The sequence below is a fragment of the Harpia harpyja genome, chromosome Z (assembly GCF_026419915.1).
Source record: "Harpia harpyja isolate bHarHar1 chromosome Z, bHarHar1 primary haplotype, whole genome shotgun sequence".
Lineage (NCBI taxonomy): Eukaryota > Metazoa > Chordata > Aves > Accipitriformes > Accipitridae > Harpia > Harpia harpyja.
Window position 1 is genome coordinate 27775138 of NC_068969.1, and position 13948 is coordinate 27789085.

Sequence of the window (13948 nt, forward strand, 5' to 3'; positions counted from 1 at the left end):
AAGGAGGCCAGAAAGCAAGGCGGTCTGCTCTGAACCTCGTGACTCAACGGGAGGGCTCTCCTTCTGACACAGTTTCACGTTCCTTTGTCCACTTCTTTTTCTACACCTCCCTTCTCTTTTCAAACAGCGGCTTAATGACATGATGCAAGGTTCATGTTGATGAGTTCACTTGTACTTGGGCAAGGTTAGCTCGGCTGAATCAATGTTGATTGTTGTTTGAACTCCCCTGGTGTTGTTTCACCTTAATTCTGACAAAGGAAATCCACAAACCTGAGACGCTCCAACTTTGGGACGCAACATCTTAGTTGGCGTCACGGACAGGATTTCCCTTGTTGGAAGGGAGTTTCTAATGGGATAGCAGACCTCCACCCGGAGAACGGGTGGGGAGGATCTGGGAAGGATCTCTCAACAATAAGTCGGGAGGGATGCGAGCAGTGGCAGGCATAGAGACCCGGGAAACATCTGTGTCTGACCGTTCCCCTGCTTTAGACAGCCTAACTGGGCCGTGTCCCTCAGAGTGTTCCCAGCGCTGCCAGGGAGTCTCTGAAGGCAGCGGTGGATCTCCGAGCTGCAAGTGTGCCCAGCTGGAAGAACTCTCCAAACAAGTAGCTCTGTCACAAGAGGAGCTCAACAGGCAGCGCAGCCTCTGGAAACGTGAGCAGGAGATCGATCCGTGGTATCGCGCGCTGTCCCAAGCTGAGCGACAGCCCTGCCTCGGGGCTTTACAAGGGGAAGGTTAGCCTGAATTCAGCCTCGAGCTGACTGACCCAACGTGTATGGAAGGGTTAAAAGATGGAATTTTGGTCCGTGGATGAACACCGAGTAAGAAATAGATACCTAAAGACGCAGTCAGCACAGGGAACAGATAGTTTATTGCCTATTGTTTGAAATGCTGACCATAGGGATAAGAAAGTAGAGCAAGGTTAGGGGAGGTAGTACGTGCAATAATGGAGGAATACAAGGCACCACACGTAATTTTGCTTCCCTTGCAAAAGCCCTGCTATTGGTTAGAGCATAGTGGACGTGACTGATGGATTATGGTAATTTGCCGCGTGCACAGAGCCCATGAACCAATAGAAGGGATGACTATGGCACGTGCAGCGTGCCTGGCCAGCGGGCGCATGTGCCATAGGCTTCCTATGTTGCAATCGAGGCATGTTTCAACACTCATTGGCCGCGAGTGTCGACACCCGTTCCTCTGCAAATGTATAAAATACCGGAGTTTTCCAAAGAGCAGTGGGCTGGTGTATGGCAGGGTCACCATTGCCTCCATGGGGACACCCACGTAAAGCTGGCACCTACGGACTGCTGGACTGGGCTCGCGGCGCAAGGCGGCACAAGAATGTACGGAATGTACGGATGGTTCATCTTCTTCTTCACAGTCCTTGGGTCGGTATGTTAATAGTTTTTTCGCTTTGTAAAACACCCGTAGCATAACACACGTGCGTAGTTAATAAAAAGCTTGCTTTTTCCCTTATAGTCAGTGTGTGTGTATTACCTTCTTGGGAATCCTCAAAACCACCCTAAAACACCCAAGTAACTCACAAGGCAAAGGAGACTGGACCCTTCCTTGTCTCTGCTGCGAGCAGAGGGAAGAACCTTCCCCTGAAGTGCCCCTGCGTAATAGATTCAGTGCTCTTGGGGCGGAGGATGAAGACCGCACGAGTAAGAGACAGGATCCAGGAGAAGCCGACCACACAGAGCTGATCCACCCATCCAGCCGCACGAGAACCCCTGCCACCAGAAAAGCACATCAAGTACGAGTAACTGGAGATTCCTTACCGAGGGGCACTCGGCAAGCACCCGCTTGCCGTCCAGACAACTTCTCCCGAGGGCTTTGCTGCCTAGCAGGGGCTCGCATTCGCAATGTCACCGAGGGGCTGCCGAGCCTGGTGAACCCCACGGATTGTCATCCGCTCCTACTTTTCCAGGTAGGGTGCAGCAACGCTGCGACGAGGCAACTTGGAACAAAACAAGACTGTATGTGCCTTGGAGCAATGTGAAAGTGAGCTGGAGCACAGGTGGTGTTTTCACCTGTCCTCCCAGTGAAAGGAATGGGTTTAGGAAGGAAGAGATGAAGCGAAAAGGTGAATGCCTGGCTGTGTGGCTGATGCCATACTCAAGGTTTTGGCTTCTATGACAATGGATCTGCCTTTGAGAAGCTGGGTCTGTTGGGAGCTGATGGGATTCACCTGACCGAGTGGGGCAAGAGGGTCTTTGCCAACAAGCTGGCCAGACTGATAAGGAGAGCTTTAAACTAGAGTTAGCAGGGGAAGGGGATGGAGTTTTGAGCGACAGAGGAGCCGGGTGCTGCTGATGGATTAGGAGGCAGCAGGGGAACACCTGTGAGGCGCCTCCGAGGAATTAGGGCACGCTCCTCTAGGAAGGTGACATGGTCAACAGCCCATCAGAAGTGCCTCTGCACTGACGCACGCAGCACGGGTAACAAACAGGAGGAGCTGGAAGCCGTGCTGCAGATAACAAGCTACAATCTAGTCGCCGTCACTGAAACGTGCTGAGAGGAATCACACGACTGGAGCATTGCAGACGATGGCTATAAAGTGTTCAGAAGGGACGGGCAAGGAAGGAGAGGTGGGAGAGTTGCCCTCGATATGAAAAGTGGATTGACTACACAGAGCTGCCAAGCAGCGTGGGGCCAAGCACATCCTCCAGAGAAGGCCAGGGCCTCTCCAAGACCTCTCAGGGGCACACGTGGGCAAAGCAGGCCCACCGGAGAAGCCCAGAGCCTCTCACAGCCCTCGGAAGGGCACTCATGGGGCCAAGCAGACCTTCCAAGGAAGGCCAGTGCCTGTCCAGGTCGTCGCAGAGGCACACGTGGGGCCAAGTAGCCCCTGCCGAAAAGCCCAGGGCCTCTCACAGCCCTAGCAGGAGCAGGTGTGGGGCGAAGCAGACCCTGCAGAGAAGCCCAGGGTTTCTCAAATCCCTCATAAGGGCACGCATGGGGCTAAGCAGACCCTCCAGAAAAGCCCAGGATTTCTCCAAACCCTGTCAGGGGCACACGTAGGGAGAAGCAAACCCTCCACAGAAGGCCAGGGCCTTTCACAGCCCTCGGAGGGGCACGCGTGGGGCCAAGCAGACCCTCCAGAAAAGCCCAGGGTCCCTCCAAACCCTGTCAGGGGCACACGCAGGGAGGAGCAGACCCTCCACAGAAGCCCAGGGCCTCTCACAGCCCTCACAGGCATAAACCTTGAGCGAAGCAGATCCTCCAAAAATTTCAGGGCCTCTCCAACCCCTCTCAGGGGCACACGTGGGGCCAAGCAGACCCTCCAGAGTAGCCCAGGGTTTCTCAAATCCCTCGTCAGGGTACGAGTCAGGGCAAGTAGACCCTCCAGAGAAGCCCAGGGTCTCTCGCAGCCCTTGGAGGTGCACTCATGGGGCCAGGCAGACCCTCTAGAGAAGCTTGGCGGTGCCAGGGGCGGCAGCAGGCCTTTGCCCTGGGACGCAGTGAGTCTTCCCCGAGCACGTCGTCCCGCTGCGTTACCTCCTCCTCGTCCATGCAAAGCTCACCACCCCGGCCTTCGCCGGGACCACCACCGCAGCGGTTCCAGCTGTGCGGCACAGCCAGGGCCCGCGCATCAGCCAGGCTGCCGTCCAGGCTGGGAGCGCCTGCGCGGCGCGGCAGGCGTCGGGAATGAAGCAGCAGCCCTTGGAGCAGGTGGCCTTCCTCGGCGGGCACTGCTGCGGTCTCGGCATCCAGCACCTGGCAGAGTTCTGGGATGGAGCGCTCGCGTAATCCTTGACACGCAAAAGTTTTTGGGAGTACCTCTGGTTATTTCGTAGGTGGGAAACGGCTCTGTTTTCACACCTCGGGGGAGCGAGCACTGCACCTACAAAGGTCTGTGACTGAAACCCTTTGTTTTTCCCCTGCTTAGAGTGCTTGCAGCAACACAGTTGAGCCGACAGCTGCACGAATGGCCTTCCCGTTGTGACGGAAAAGGACTTAACTGCAAGGTTCAAGCAAACGACTTGAACTTCACTCACAGACTTAACTGCAAGGTTCAAACAAACAACTTATTTGAACTTCACTTACAGACTTAACACGCCACTATTACAGGTTTATACAGATACAATGGAGGAATGCACTACTGCAATTTTTTAAGGCAGGAGTAGTACATTATTACAACCACAAGCAATTCACAACCACAAACGCATTTACAAACTTAAAGCATGAACAATATTCACTTACCCCTGCAGGTAACGGCTCTCAATCCCAGGGAAGTTACCTTGACCGGCGTCCCGATCAAGGGGGTGGGAGGGGGGGGTGTATGTGTGTTTCCTTCGCAAGCCAACTGCATAGTTGGAGAAGTGACTCCCCCCATTTCCAACCTGAATCTTAGAGTTTTAATCCCCCGACTTGTGGAATGGTGTGTATAACCATGTCTGAGTGGATTATGATAGATGCCTAAATGGATTATGTGTATCTGAGTGGAGTTTCCCCTTTCCTTCATTGGTCTGTGATTGTTTGAATACACAAGGTTGTCATTTGAAACTGAAGCTGAAACCCTCCGGTATTGGGGGTTTTTTGCCTTGCTTCCTCAGCAACTGAATAGTGGTTGGATTGAGACTCAGGGCATACTGTTTGTTAAGGGATTTCAAGGCTCGGTTCAGGTTTTGGTTCTTTGAATGGTGCGGCCACTGCCCTGTTTACTTTAGGGTTTATCAGACAACCCAGGGCTAAGCTGTCTACACAGCTCCCCGTGAGTCGTCTCTGCAGAGAGACAGGGCCTCAAGGCAACCCAAGGCTGGGTCGCTTTTGTAACCCCCCCGCCCCCCCATGAGTCGCCTGTGTGCACTAGACATGGTGAAACTCGTTTGTGAACTATGAGCTGGACAATCCACACCCCCATGTTTCGACGAACCAGCCTTCCAAGCCAGGTTTTCAATTAAGGTGAGGAGGGAACCAAAGCACCTCGCACTGTCCAATACCCCAGTTGTAGGTGGATACTTTTAATGGTGTGCTGTTGATTGATGACCATTGAAAGGAGAAAGCAAAAGGAGAACGGAATATCCAGGCAGTTGCTGTTAATGGGAATGGTGATCTGAACGTTACCGCAGGTCTTTTATGGGAGTGTGTGGTGCTGCTGCTGGTGGTCTTGGCACAAGGTTGAAAAGGAATGAATAAAATAATGCGTGTGGCTTCCTGCTTCTCAGCAGAGGTGCAAGAATGATCAGCACAATGTGTGTCTATAATCTTTATTTTACTCACAAAATGCTTTCCATGTTGATCTTATATTTTAAGATTAATGATGAAATACATATGAATAAGTACACGATTCATGTGTATTAACTTACTTGTCAGATAAGCAGGAGTGTCTCTGTGAAAAAAAAAACCAAACTTTGGAGTTCAACAAAAATCTCGGCACGAAAGTGCCATATATGTAATAGCAACAAATATTGTTTGCCATTATAAATATGTATGCCTATAGAGGGTGAACTACATTTTGTACATTTGATCTTACTTTGGGTGTAAGAGATTCTTCATAATTTCTTCTGTACTACTAGTTGCTAGTTTGCAAGGAAACTAAGCCTTATAGCTGAGGGAACAGCACCACCACCACCCCCGCCCGGTACTTTTCAGATATGAAACACTTTGAAAGTTGGTATAAGAAATCAATTCTTTTGTAGAGAAATGGATAAAATAATGAATAAGGAGTGGGTGCCAGTGTTACAGTTCAGTGTGGCTAAACAGGTTCCAGGTCTAAGTTAGTTAGCTAAGGCCCTCTGTAACCAAGAGGCGAAAATGGATACCTCCACCACACGACCCATTTTATGCTTAACTAGATATCTGCGGTACCTGATTCACGATCTGGAGAAGTTCACTTCTCTCGTGTAAGAACGTCTGCTGAGATTTATACCGCTTCTACTCAGCTGAAGTTGTGTGAGATTAATTCAGTCAGTGCGCTGGCAGACACTGAGGATAACTGAAGCAGTGAACAGTATTTTTGTTTTTCTAGTTTTGCCAATGTAGAACTAAGTAATGCTTACGAATGAAACTGCCTGTATATACACATGTGTATTGGCTTTGTGTGGCAAGGTTTTGCTAGCAGGGGCGGTTACAGGGGTGGATTCTGTAAGAAGCTGCTGGAAGCTTCCCCTATGTCCGACAGAGCCAACACCAGCCGGCTCTAAGATGGACCCACTGCCAGCCAAGGCCGAGCCCATCAGCGGTAGTGGTAATGCCTCTGTGATAACATTTTTAAGAAGGAAAAAAAGGTTGCGGGACAGACACAGAAACAGCAACCAGAGAGAGAGTGAGAACATGTAAGAGAAACAGCCCCGCAGACGCCCAGGTCAGTGCAGAAGGAGGGGGAGGAGATGCTCCAGGCGCCGGAGCAGAGATTCCCCTGTAGCCCGTGGGGAAGACCATGGTGAGGCAGGTTGTCCCCCTGCAGCCCATGGAGGTCCACGCTGGAGCAGATCTCCACCTGCAGCCCATGGAGGACCCCACACTGGAGCAGGTGGGTGCCCGAAGGAGGCTGTGACCCCGTGGGAAGCCCGCGCTGGAGCAGGCTCCTGGCAGGACCTGCGGATCTGTGGAGAGAGGAGCCCACGGAGCAGGTTTTTTGGCAGGACTTGTGACCCCTGTGGGGGACCCACGCTGGAGCAGTGTGCTCCTGAAGGACTGCACGCCGTGGAAAAGACCCATGCTGGAGCGGTTTGTGAAGAACTGCAGCCCGTGGGAAGGACCCACGTTGGAGAAGTTCATGGAGGACTGTCTCCCATGTGAGGGACCCCACGCTGGAGCAGGGGAAGAGTGTGATGAGTCCTGCCCCTGAGGAGGATGAAGCGGCAGAAAATAACGTGTGATGAACTGACCGTAAACCCCATTCCCCGTCCCCCTGCGCCGCTGGGGGGTTTGGTAGAGAATCCGGGAGTGAAGCTGTGCCCAGGAAGAAGGGAGGGGTGGAGGGAAGGTGTTCTGAGATTTGGTTTTATTTCTCATTACCCTACTCTGGTTGCTTGGTAAGAAATTGAGTTAATTTTCCCCAAGCTGAGTCTGTTTTGCCCGTGACGGTAATCGGTGAGTGATCTCTCCTGTCCTTATCTCGACCCACAAGCCCTTTGTTATATTTTCTCTCCCCTGTCCAGCTGAGGAGGGGGGAGTGATAGAAGAGCTTTGGTGGGCACCTGGTGTTCAGCCAGGGTCAACCCGCCACAACATGTGTGTGTTTTTGTTCTCTGTGTGGGGAAGAATAGCCACGGGGATGACTCATTTCCAATGTATCTTTGAAATGTAATGTAGTCTCTTTAAAATGTAGTCTCTTTAAAAGGTAGTCCCTTTAAACTGAGGAGAAACACAACAATTGGTGGCGCCAAGGTCCTCACAGGTGGTGCTACTGGGTGATGAGCTGTGCCTGTTCTTTAGGTGAAGTCTGTGAATATAATGCCCCGGCTTGTTAAGGACCATTTTGATACCACCGTCAAGATGACTACGTACCTTGTGGCCTTTATTGTTTCAGATTTTAAATCCATCAGCAAAATAACCGGTCATGGAGCTAAGGTAACTGTGTCTCATTTTGTAAGAGCTTTTTTGTGTTTAAGTCTGTGTGAATACATAATGGTTTCCTTTTCAGTTAAATCATTGGATTTATGTATCTCGATGTTTTACAGGAATGAAAGGAGAGAATTAAATTGGTTTTGTAATTGGATGATGAGTTTGCACACTGAGCTTTGTTAGTTGCAGAAGATTTTGGTAACGGGCTTGCTTTTTGTATCGTTATATGCATTGGTAACATAGTTTGTTTCATGTAAGATTATATAATCAAGGGCAAATGAAATACAGTTTTCATGGAGAATCAGCACTAAAATAAACCTGTGTCAGTTGAACGACTCTAACGTGGTAGGGGTGGAAATTGTAGAAGTCTTTGTAGGGGCATAGTGGTTCTGGTGGGCAAGTTTTAAAACTTGTGTTCCTAATTCTGATAATATTTTTATGCAAATGTTTTAGTAACTGGTGTATGAGAACTGTTAAGTGTGTGCTCTAGGGTCCCTTTTTGTGGTCATTTAAGTAACTGGGATGAAGAACAACTTCTGTCAGCTTTTGATGCTGGTATTGGAAGCGCTGCCTTCTTGTCTGCTGTAGATTTCCATGTCCACGGTGCCAGACAAGATCAACCAAGCTGACTATGCGTTGGATGCGGCAGTGAAACTTTTAGACTTGTACGAGGATTACTTCAGCATTCCATATCCTCTACCTAAGCAAGATAAGTGTTAAATAACTTAATGTATTTGAGAACATTATTAAGCATAGAGAGTAAAATAGCAGTAAAAATCAGTAATTTAGAGTGTTAAGACTGGGCAAAGTTTGGCTCACAGACTTTTAAACTGGCTGCTTCACAGAACTTAAGGACAGATTGAAAAGCTTCACTGAGAACTTCAAATCCTTGTGCTCTGTCTGGAGATTTTTTTAAAGTATGCTTTTGTGATTACATTTAAGAGAGCCCTTAGAAGTGTGTGTGATACATGTGCCTGTGTGGGAGCAATCAGGAAGTGGGATGAGCGAGCTCTTTATGGATTAAAATGATACTAGTACTATTTTAATGTTTTTTCTAGGTTTAGCAGCTATTCCTGACTGTCGGTCTGGTGCTATGGAAAACTGGGGATGGCCCACATACCAGGAATCTGTGTTGTTGTACAACCCTGAAAAGTCCTCAGCATCTTCTAAACTTTGGATTAGTAGTATGGTAATAGCCCATGAGCTGGTTCGTCAGGCGGGATCTGGGGAAGAATAAGGAGTTTGAATGGGCATGAGGAGGGGTCAGGGACGATGGATTCTGTGTGGGTAGGGGGATCTTGGAGCTATAAGCTGAAAATAGTTGCTTTGGCTTGAAGGTGCTCTTCTGTGAATCATGAGGACTGTTTCTGGTGAAGGAGTCCCGGCAGGCTGCATAGACGCGGAGGGCTGTAAACGTAAATGTGTTCAGTTCAGCGGCTGCAATGCTGCGGGGCCTTTGCACCACTGTCAGCCCTTGAAATTAATTGCAGGCCACCAAAATAGGCACATAAAAGTTTGGAAAGGTTAGCTGTTTCGTATGTGGCTCTCCTGCCAAAAGTGGTTTCTTTACAAGGTTTCTTGGAACGTGAGTGGAAGCCAGTGTTTTAGCGTATTACCATTAAAATGAGAAATGCAATGGGAAGACGCCAGAGCAAGCTGTATCACTACAAAAAGTTCCTTAGAGGTCAGTAGCATACTATAAATGCAGTTTCTTACAGGTCAGTAGCAGCTTTTAGGATAAATTGTGTATTTAATTTCAGAAGCTCTTCCCCCCTCCCTCCCGCAGGGGTTTGGCAACCTCGTTACCACGGAGCGGTGGCATGATCTGTGGTTAAATGTAGGGTTTGCAAAGTTTATGGAGTTCGTGTCAGTCAGCATTACTCATTGAGAACTGAGAGTTGTAAGCAGCAGTTATGGTATTTTTATTTTGTAACTGCCTTCTAAATCCACTAGTTAAGGATAAAGATCAAGCAGATTTTTGCTGTGAACAACTTTTAAATTTCTGTTTGTGAGGATTATCTGATGTTAACTCTGAAGAGTAGGGATGTTGATTTGCCTACATGTACATGTTTTCAGGAACTTATGATGGAATTTAATGATTGCAGTGAAAGTGTATTCTTTTTTCAAAGACATTTAGACTTCCAAAAGTGTAACGAAATTATTTTATCTTATTTCATCAAATAGGGTGAGAGTTGAAAAGACGAAAATCCTTCCACTAGCTTTATCAGAGGTCCGATACATGAAATTTTCTACCAAAGTGAGAAGAACAATGCATCTGGGCAGAATTTTGCCATAGCACTGCAGTGGCATGATAATAGGGAAATTCACCATTTGGGGGGGGGGGAGTAATTTGTTTTGTGGTTACTGACCACTCTGTCGGAATGTGCAGGTGTCTTTAAGTCTCACTAGCTCAACTAATTTTAGAATCACAGAATGATAGAATGGAATCACAGAATGGTTTGGGTTGGAAGGGACCTTTAAAGGTCATCTTGTCCAATGCCCCTCCGCAATGAGCAGGGACATCTTCAACTAGATCAGCTATTTAAGTTAGTTTAGAACACTGGGACTTATTTGGCTGTATTATTGTTGGGGGGGGGATTATGCTCTGGAATAAAAGAAAGATATGGTTTGCTTTCTTTGTATGATTTAAAGATCACGTGGAATGGACTGAAAAGTGAATGAATAGGGGTTCAGTGGTCACTGAGCAAAATGTAGTAGTAATATTTGGTTTTGCCTCCTATTAGGAAGACTATTTCTTAAGGAGATGTTTTTATGCCATGGCAGTGGATGCATTAAATTCCTCACAACCTCTGTCTACTCCTGTGGAAGGTCCAGCTCAAATTTTAGAGATGTTTGATAATGTTTCTTATGAGAAGGTAAAATACAAAACTGTTACTGATTTCAGTTGTACTGCTTGTACTATACAGTTGTATTTTACTGATTTCGACCCTACATAGAATACCTGGCACACGGTATTAATGGGTTTATGACTTGAATAGTTCCTTGTCCAAAACACCTGGGTGGATTCAAATGGCAGTTGCCTTTTCGATTTCTAAAATGAGGAAGCCTTTACTTCTTCTATCTGTTCTGTAACAACTTAGTCTTAAACCATTCTGGGGGGCTCTTAACCCAAGGAGCATTTTTCACTGGAGCATTATACGGTGCTGGCTTGTATAGTAATTAGAAAAATAATAGCGTAACTTACTCAATCAGTGATATTTTTAAGAGTGACGATCACACAAACCCAAAGAAGTACTGTTTCAATATACATAAAACCCAATTACTTTTTAATCAGAGACACATACAAAAGTGTACCGTTATGCAGATGAGTGGCATGCTGAAATTCTTCTGAAGCAAGCCTCTTGCTAGCGAAGGAGTAGTTTTGTAAACACTTTGTCACTCTTTTTCTCAGGGATCTTGTATATTAAATATGCTGAGGGACTACCTGACTGCTGATGTGTTTAAAGCTGGACTTGTGCAGTTCCTGCAGAAATACAGCTATTGAAATACAAAAAATGAAGATCTGTGGAACAGCATGATGAATGCAAGTATTCCTCATTTTCTTATTTGTGTTTTTAGATTTCATCACTTCTCGTGAATGATGTGTCTCTCTAATATATTCCTGAAGACTGCGACCAGTACTTACGATTATGACATCAAAGAAAGATGACCAAAACTTTTTTTTCCCTTTCAGATTTGCCCTACAGGAGGTACTAACAAAAATGAACCACAAGGTGATGGCTGTTGCAGAAGAAGCCAACAGTCATCTTCATATGCAGTAAGCATCTAGTTTTTTATCCGTCAGTATTTAGGAATTTGACACGTATCTGTGCCCTCACGTTTATTCTGTGCTGTGGCATTGATACATGCACCTTCCAAAAGCATTCTTTGCCACTTAAGCATGGTTCTGGGGAGAGTGTAAGTTTCTTCAGTTCCATTGGAAATCTGTATTTTTCTGTGATTGGACAGAAATTCTGCTCCTGTGCCCAGGGCTGACTGAAAAACAGCAGTACTTCAGGAGTTGCCATTAACTCCATGAAAGTGTGCACAAGAAAACCAGATGGAGACGTCATGATATCCAGTCCAAACATACCTCTATAGAGCTTACAAATACCCAGCAGCTTGTACAGAGTTCTTACACACCCATTTCTGAGGCAAGGGGAGTCAAAAGAATCTCAGTAGACATAATAAGGGGGGATGAAGGATGATGTTTAGCGCTTACATTGTCGAAATTAGCTGAGGCAAAGACAGTCTTTGATAAGAAGAGCTAGTCCCAAGGACCAGCCAATGAGGTAAAGACAGCTCCCGATAAGAAGCAGGAGCAGGCCCCAAGAGCCAGCTAAGACTGGTCTTGCGGCTTGGGTGAATAGCAAGAAATGGCTGAGCCTGCGCAAGAAAAAAGGTTACTAGCGGTGACGAAGAGGAGTCATCTATCTTCATCTCTGCGACCACCAGACGACCACCATAAAGAGGCACTGCGTGAGCGCAGTTGAGAGGAGACTATGGAAATGACCTCTCGGAGCTAATTTTAATAGGAAGCGGGGATAGGTCATGCATATGTATAGGCGTATTGTGAATATGTAACACTTGACTGTATAAACTTGAGACAAACTGCCGAGTCGGGCGCGCACGACTTGGGTGGGACTACCCCCCGTGCGGCCCAACGCTGAATGAACATACCTACTTTACGATCTCACTGATTGCGGAGTCTGTTTTCTGCACGTCATTTCTGTTTCACTGTCAGTGTACTCCCGTCTTCCACTTCTTACTTGTCTGCTTTTTCCCTTGCTACTAAAAACAAGCACTGGACTAAAGGAGAAACTCTTGATGTGAGGGCAACGATGGGCACTTGGACACTGCAGAAAGGTTTTCCCCTGCTAACTCTCACAGTGAGAGGGAAGAATGTCCACCTGCAGCAAGAGTACTACGTGACAGGGGTAGATTCTCCTTCATCCACAGGGTAAACAAAATGGGGAAATCTCAGCACGCAAACGGAAGTACTCTCGAATGGCAGACAGTGATGTATGCTAAGAGCTTTTACTGTTGTTTCTTAAGGAACGCTCCCTGAGCTGTTTGGTTGTGAGTCTGTCCCTGTGTAGCGCAGGATCAGCAGCACTCGTAGGCGTCGTTGGACCCTGCGTGCCTGGCCGAGGTGCCAGCAGCTGCAGAGCTGCAGTGCCTGGGCTTCTGGGTGAGCTGGGTGAGCCTGTGCTGGAGACGTGCTAGTGGAACTAGGCTGGAAAGTTCATATTGTGGCGGCTTCAGTGTCAGCGATCTGCCAGGCAAACTAAATGAAAGGTAGCGAGATGCACCTGGCACTGCACTGAAGTCAGAAGTGCGAGCGCAGCCTGTTGCTGCTACTGTGTGGGCAAAAGATTTTACTCGGTGGTTAGACTGGGACAAGTTGGAGAAACTTTTGCAAAGTTCTTCCATTAAACAAAGCACTTCTGTTTTGCAGTAGGTACCTGTGGCACATTCCACTAACCTCCACTACCAGTAAATCTGACACTGTTCAGAGATTTTTGATGACAACTAAAGCAGGTAATTTCTTTGACTAATTAGGCGATTAATTTATTCAAAGTTTGTTTGCAAGCCTTTTAGTTTTGCAGGTTTTTTTTCAGAATGCAGAACTGGAACAACTAGTCCCAGAGAAGCAAATACTTGTCAGCTCAATAATATCACTATAACGATCTCTTAATATTTTCAGAAACCGTGCTGCTGTGTTCTTTAAATCACTGAAATGAGAGTAACAGTATTACTGGGTATAGTACTAGGATGTGTTTGAATCACTAAGAAAAAAAGGAGTTACCCTTTTGTTTCCAGACGTTATTATCCTTCCGGAAGAGGTGGAGTGGGTTAAATTCAGGGGGGACATGAATGGGAATGGTGCACTATGAAGATGATGGGTGGGATCATCTGATCAACCTTTTGAAAGAGAACTATACAGTGATTAGCAGCAAAGACAGAGCAAGTCTCATTAACAGTGTATCCAGGTCGTGAGGTAAGGCCTTCTGTCCAAGTCTGAAAAACATACTAATTCTGTATTTGTGAGTATATACCACTGAAGAAGGAAGTGTTGATAATGTATATAGTATTCGTTAAATCTGTTAAATAGACTGAGAGCATATTCTTTTCTTGCTTACAGCAGTGTAAACCCAGGATTTCTCTTGGTTACAGTGGACTTATCTAAGCCGGCTAAGTGAAACGTGTCGTCTTCAATAAAGACATGTTAATGGAAGGATGCCAGTGTGAAGTGATGGACTAGGATAATGTTTTTGCACCTGGAAAGGTGCTGCTGCCGTTTCTCAGTTAGAAACAAGGCTATTACAGTCATAAAGATGTGACGCAATGGTGATTAGAGCTCAGCGCAACGACATGCTTTGTTGCCCATAATCTCACGGTCACAGTGGAGTACGTAGCACGCACAGCGTG

At 47.1% G+C, this 13948-nt stretch overlaps 1 pseudogene; it reads left to right on the forward strand.

Annotated features, from left to right (window-relative positions):
- Positions 1 to 425: 425 nt before the first annotated feature.
- Positions 426 to 13516, forward strand: LOC128136641 (endoplasmic reticulum aminopeptidase 1-like; annotated as a pseudogene).
- Positions 13517 to 13948: the final 432 nt, after the last annotated feature.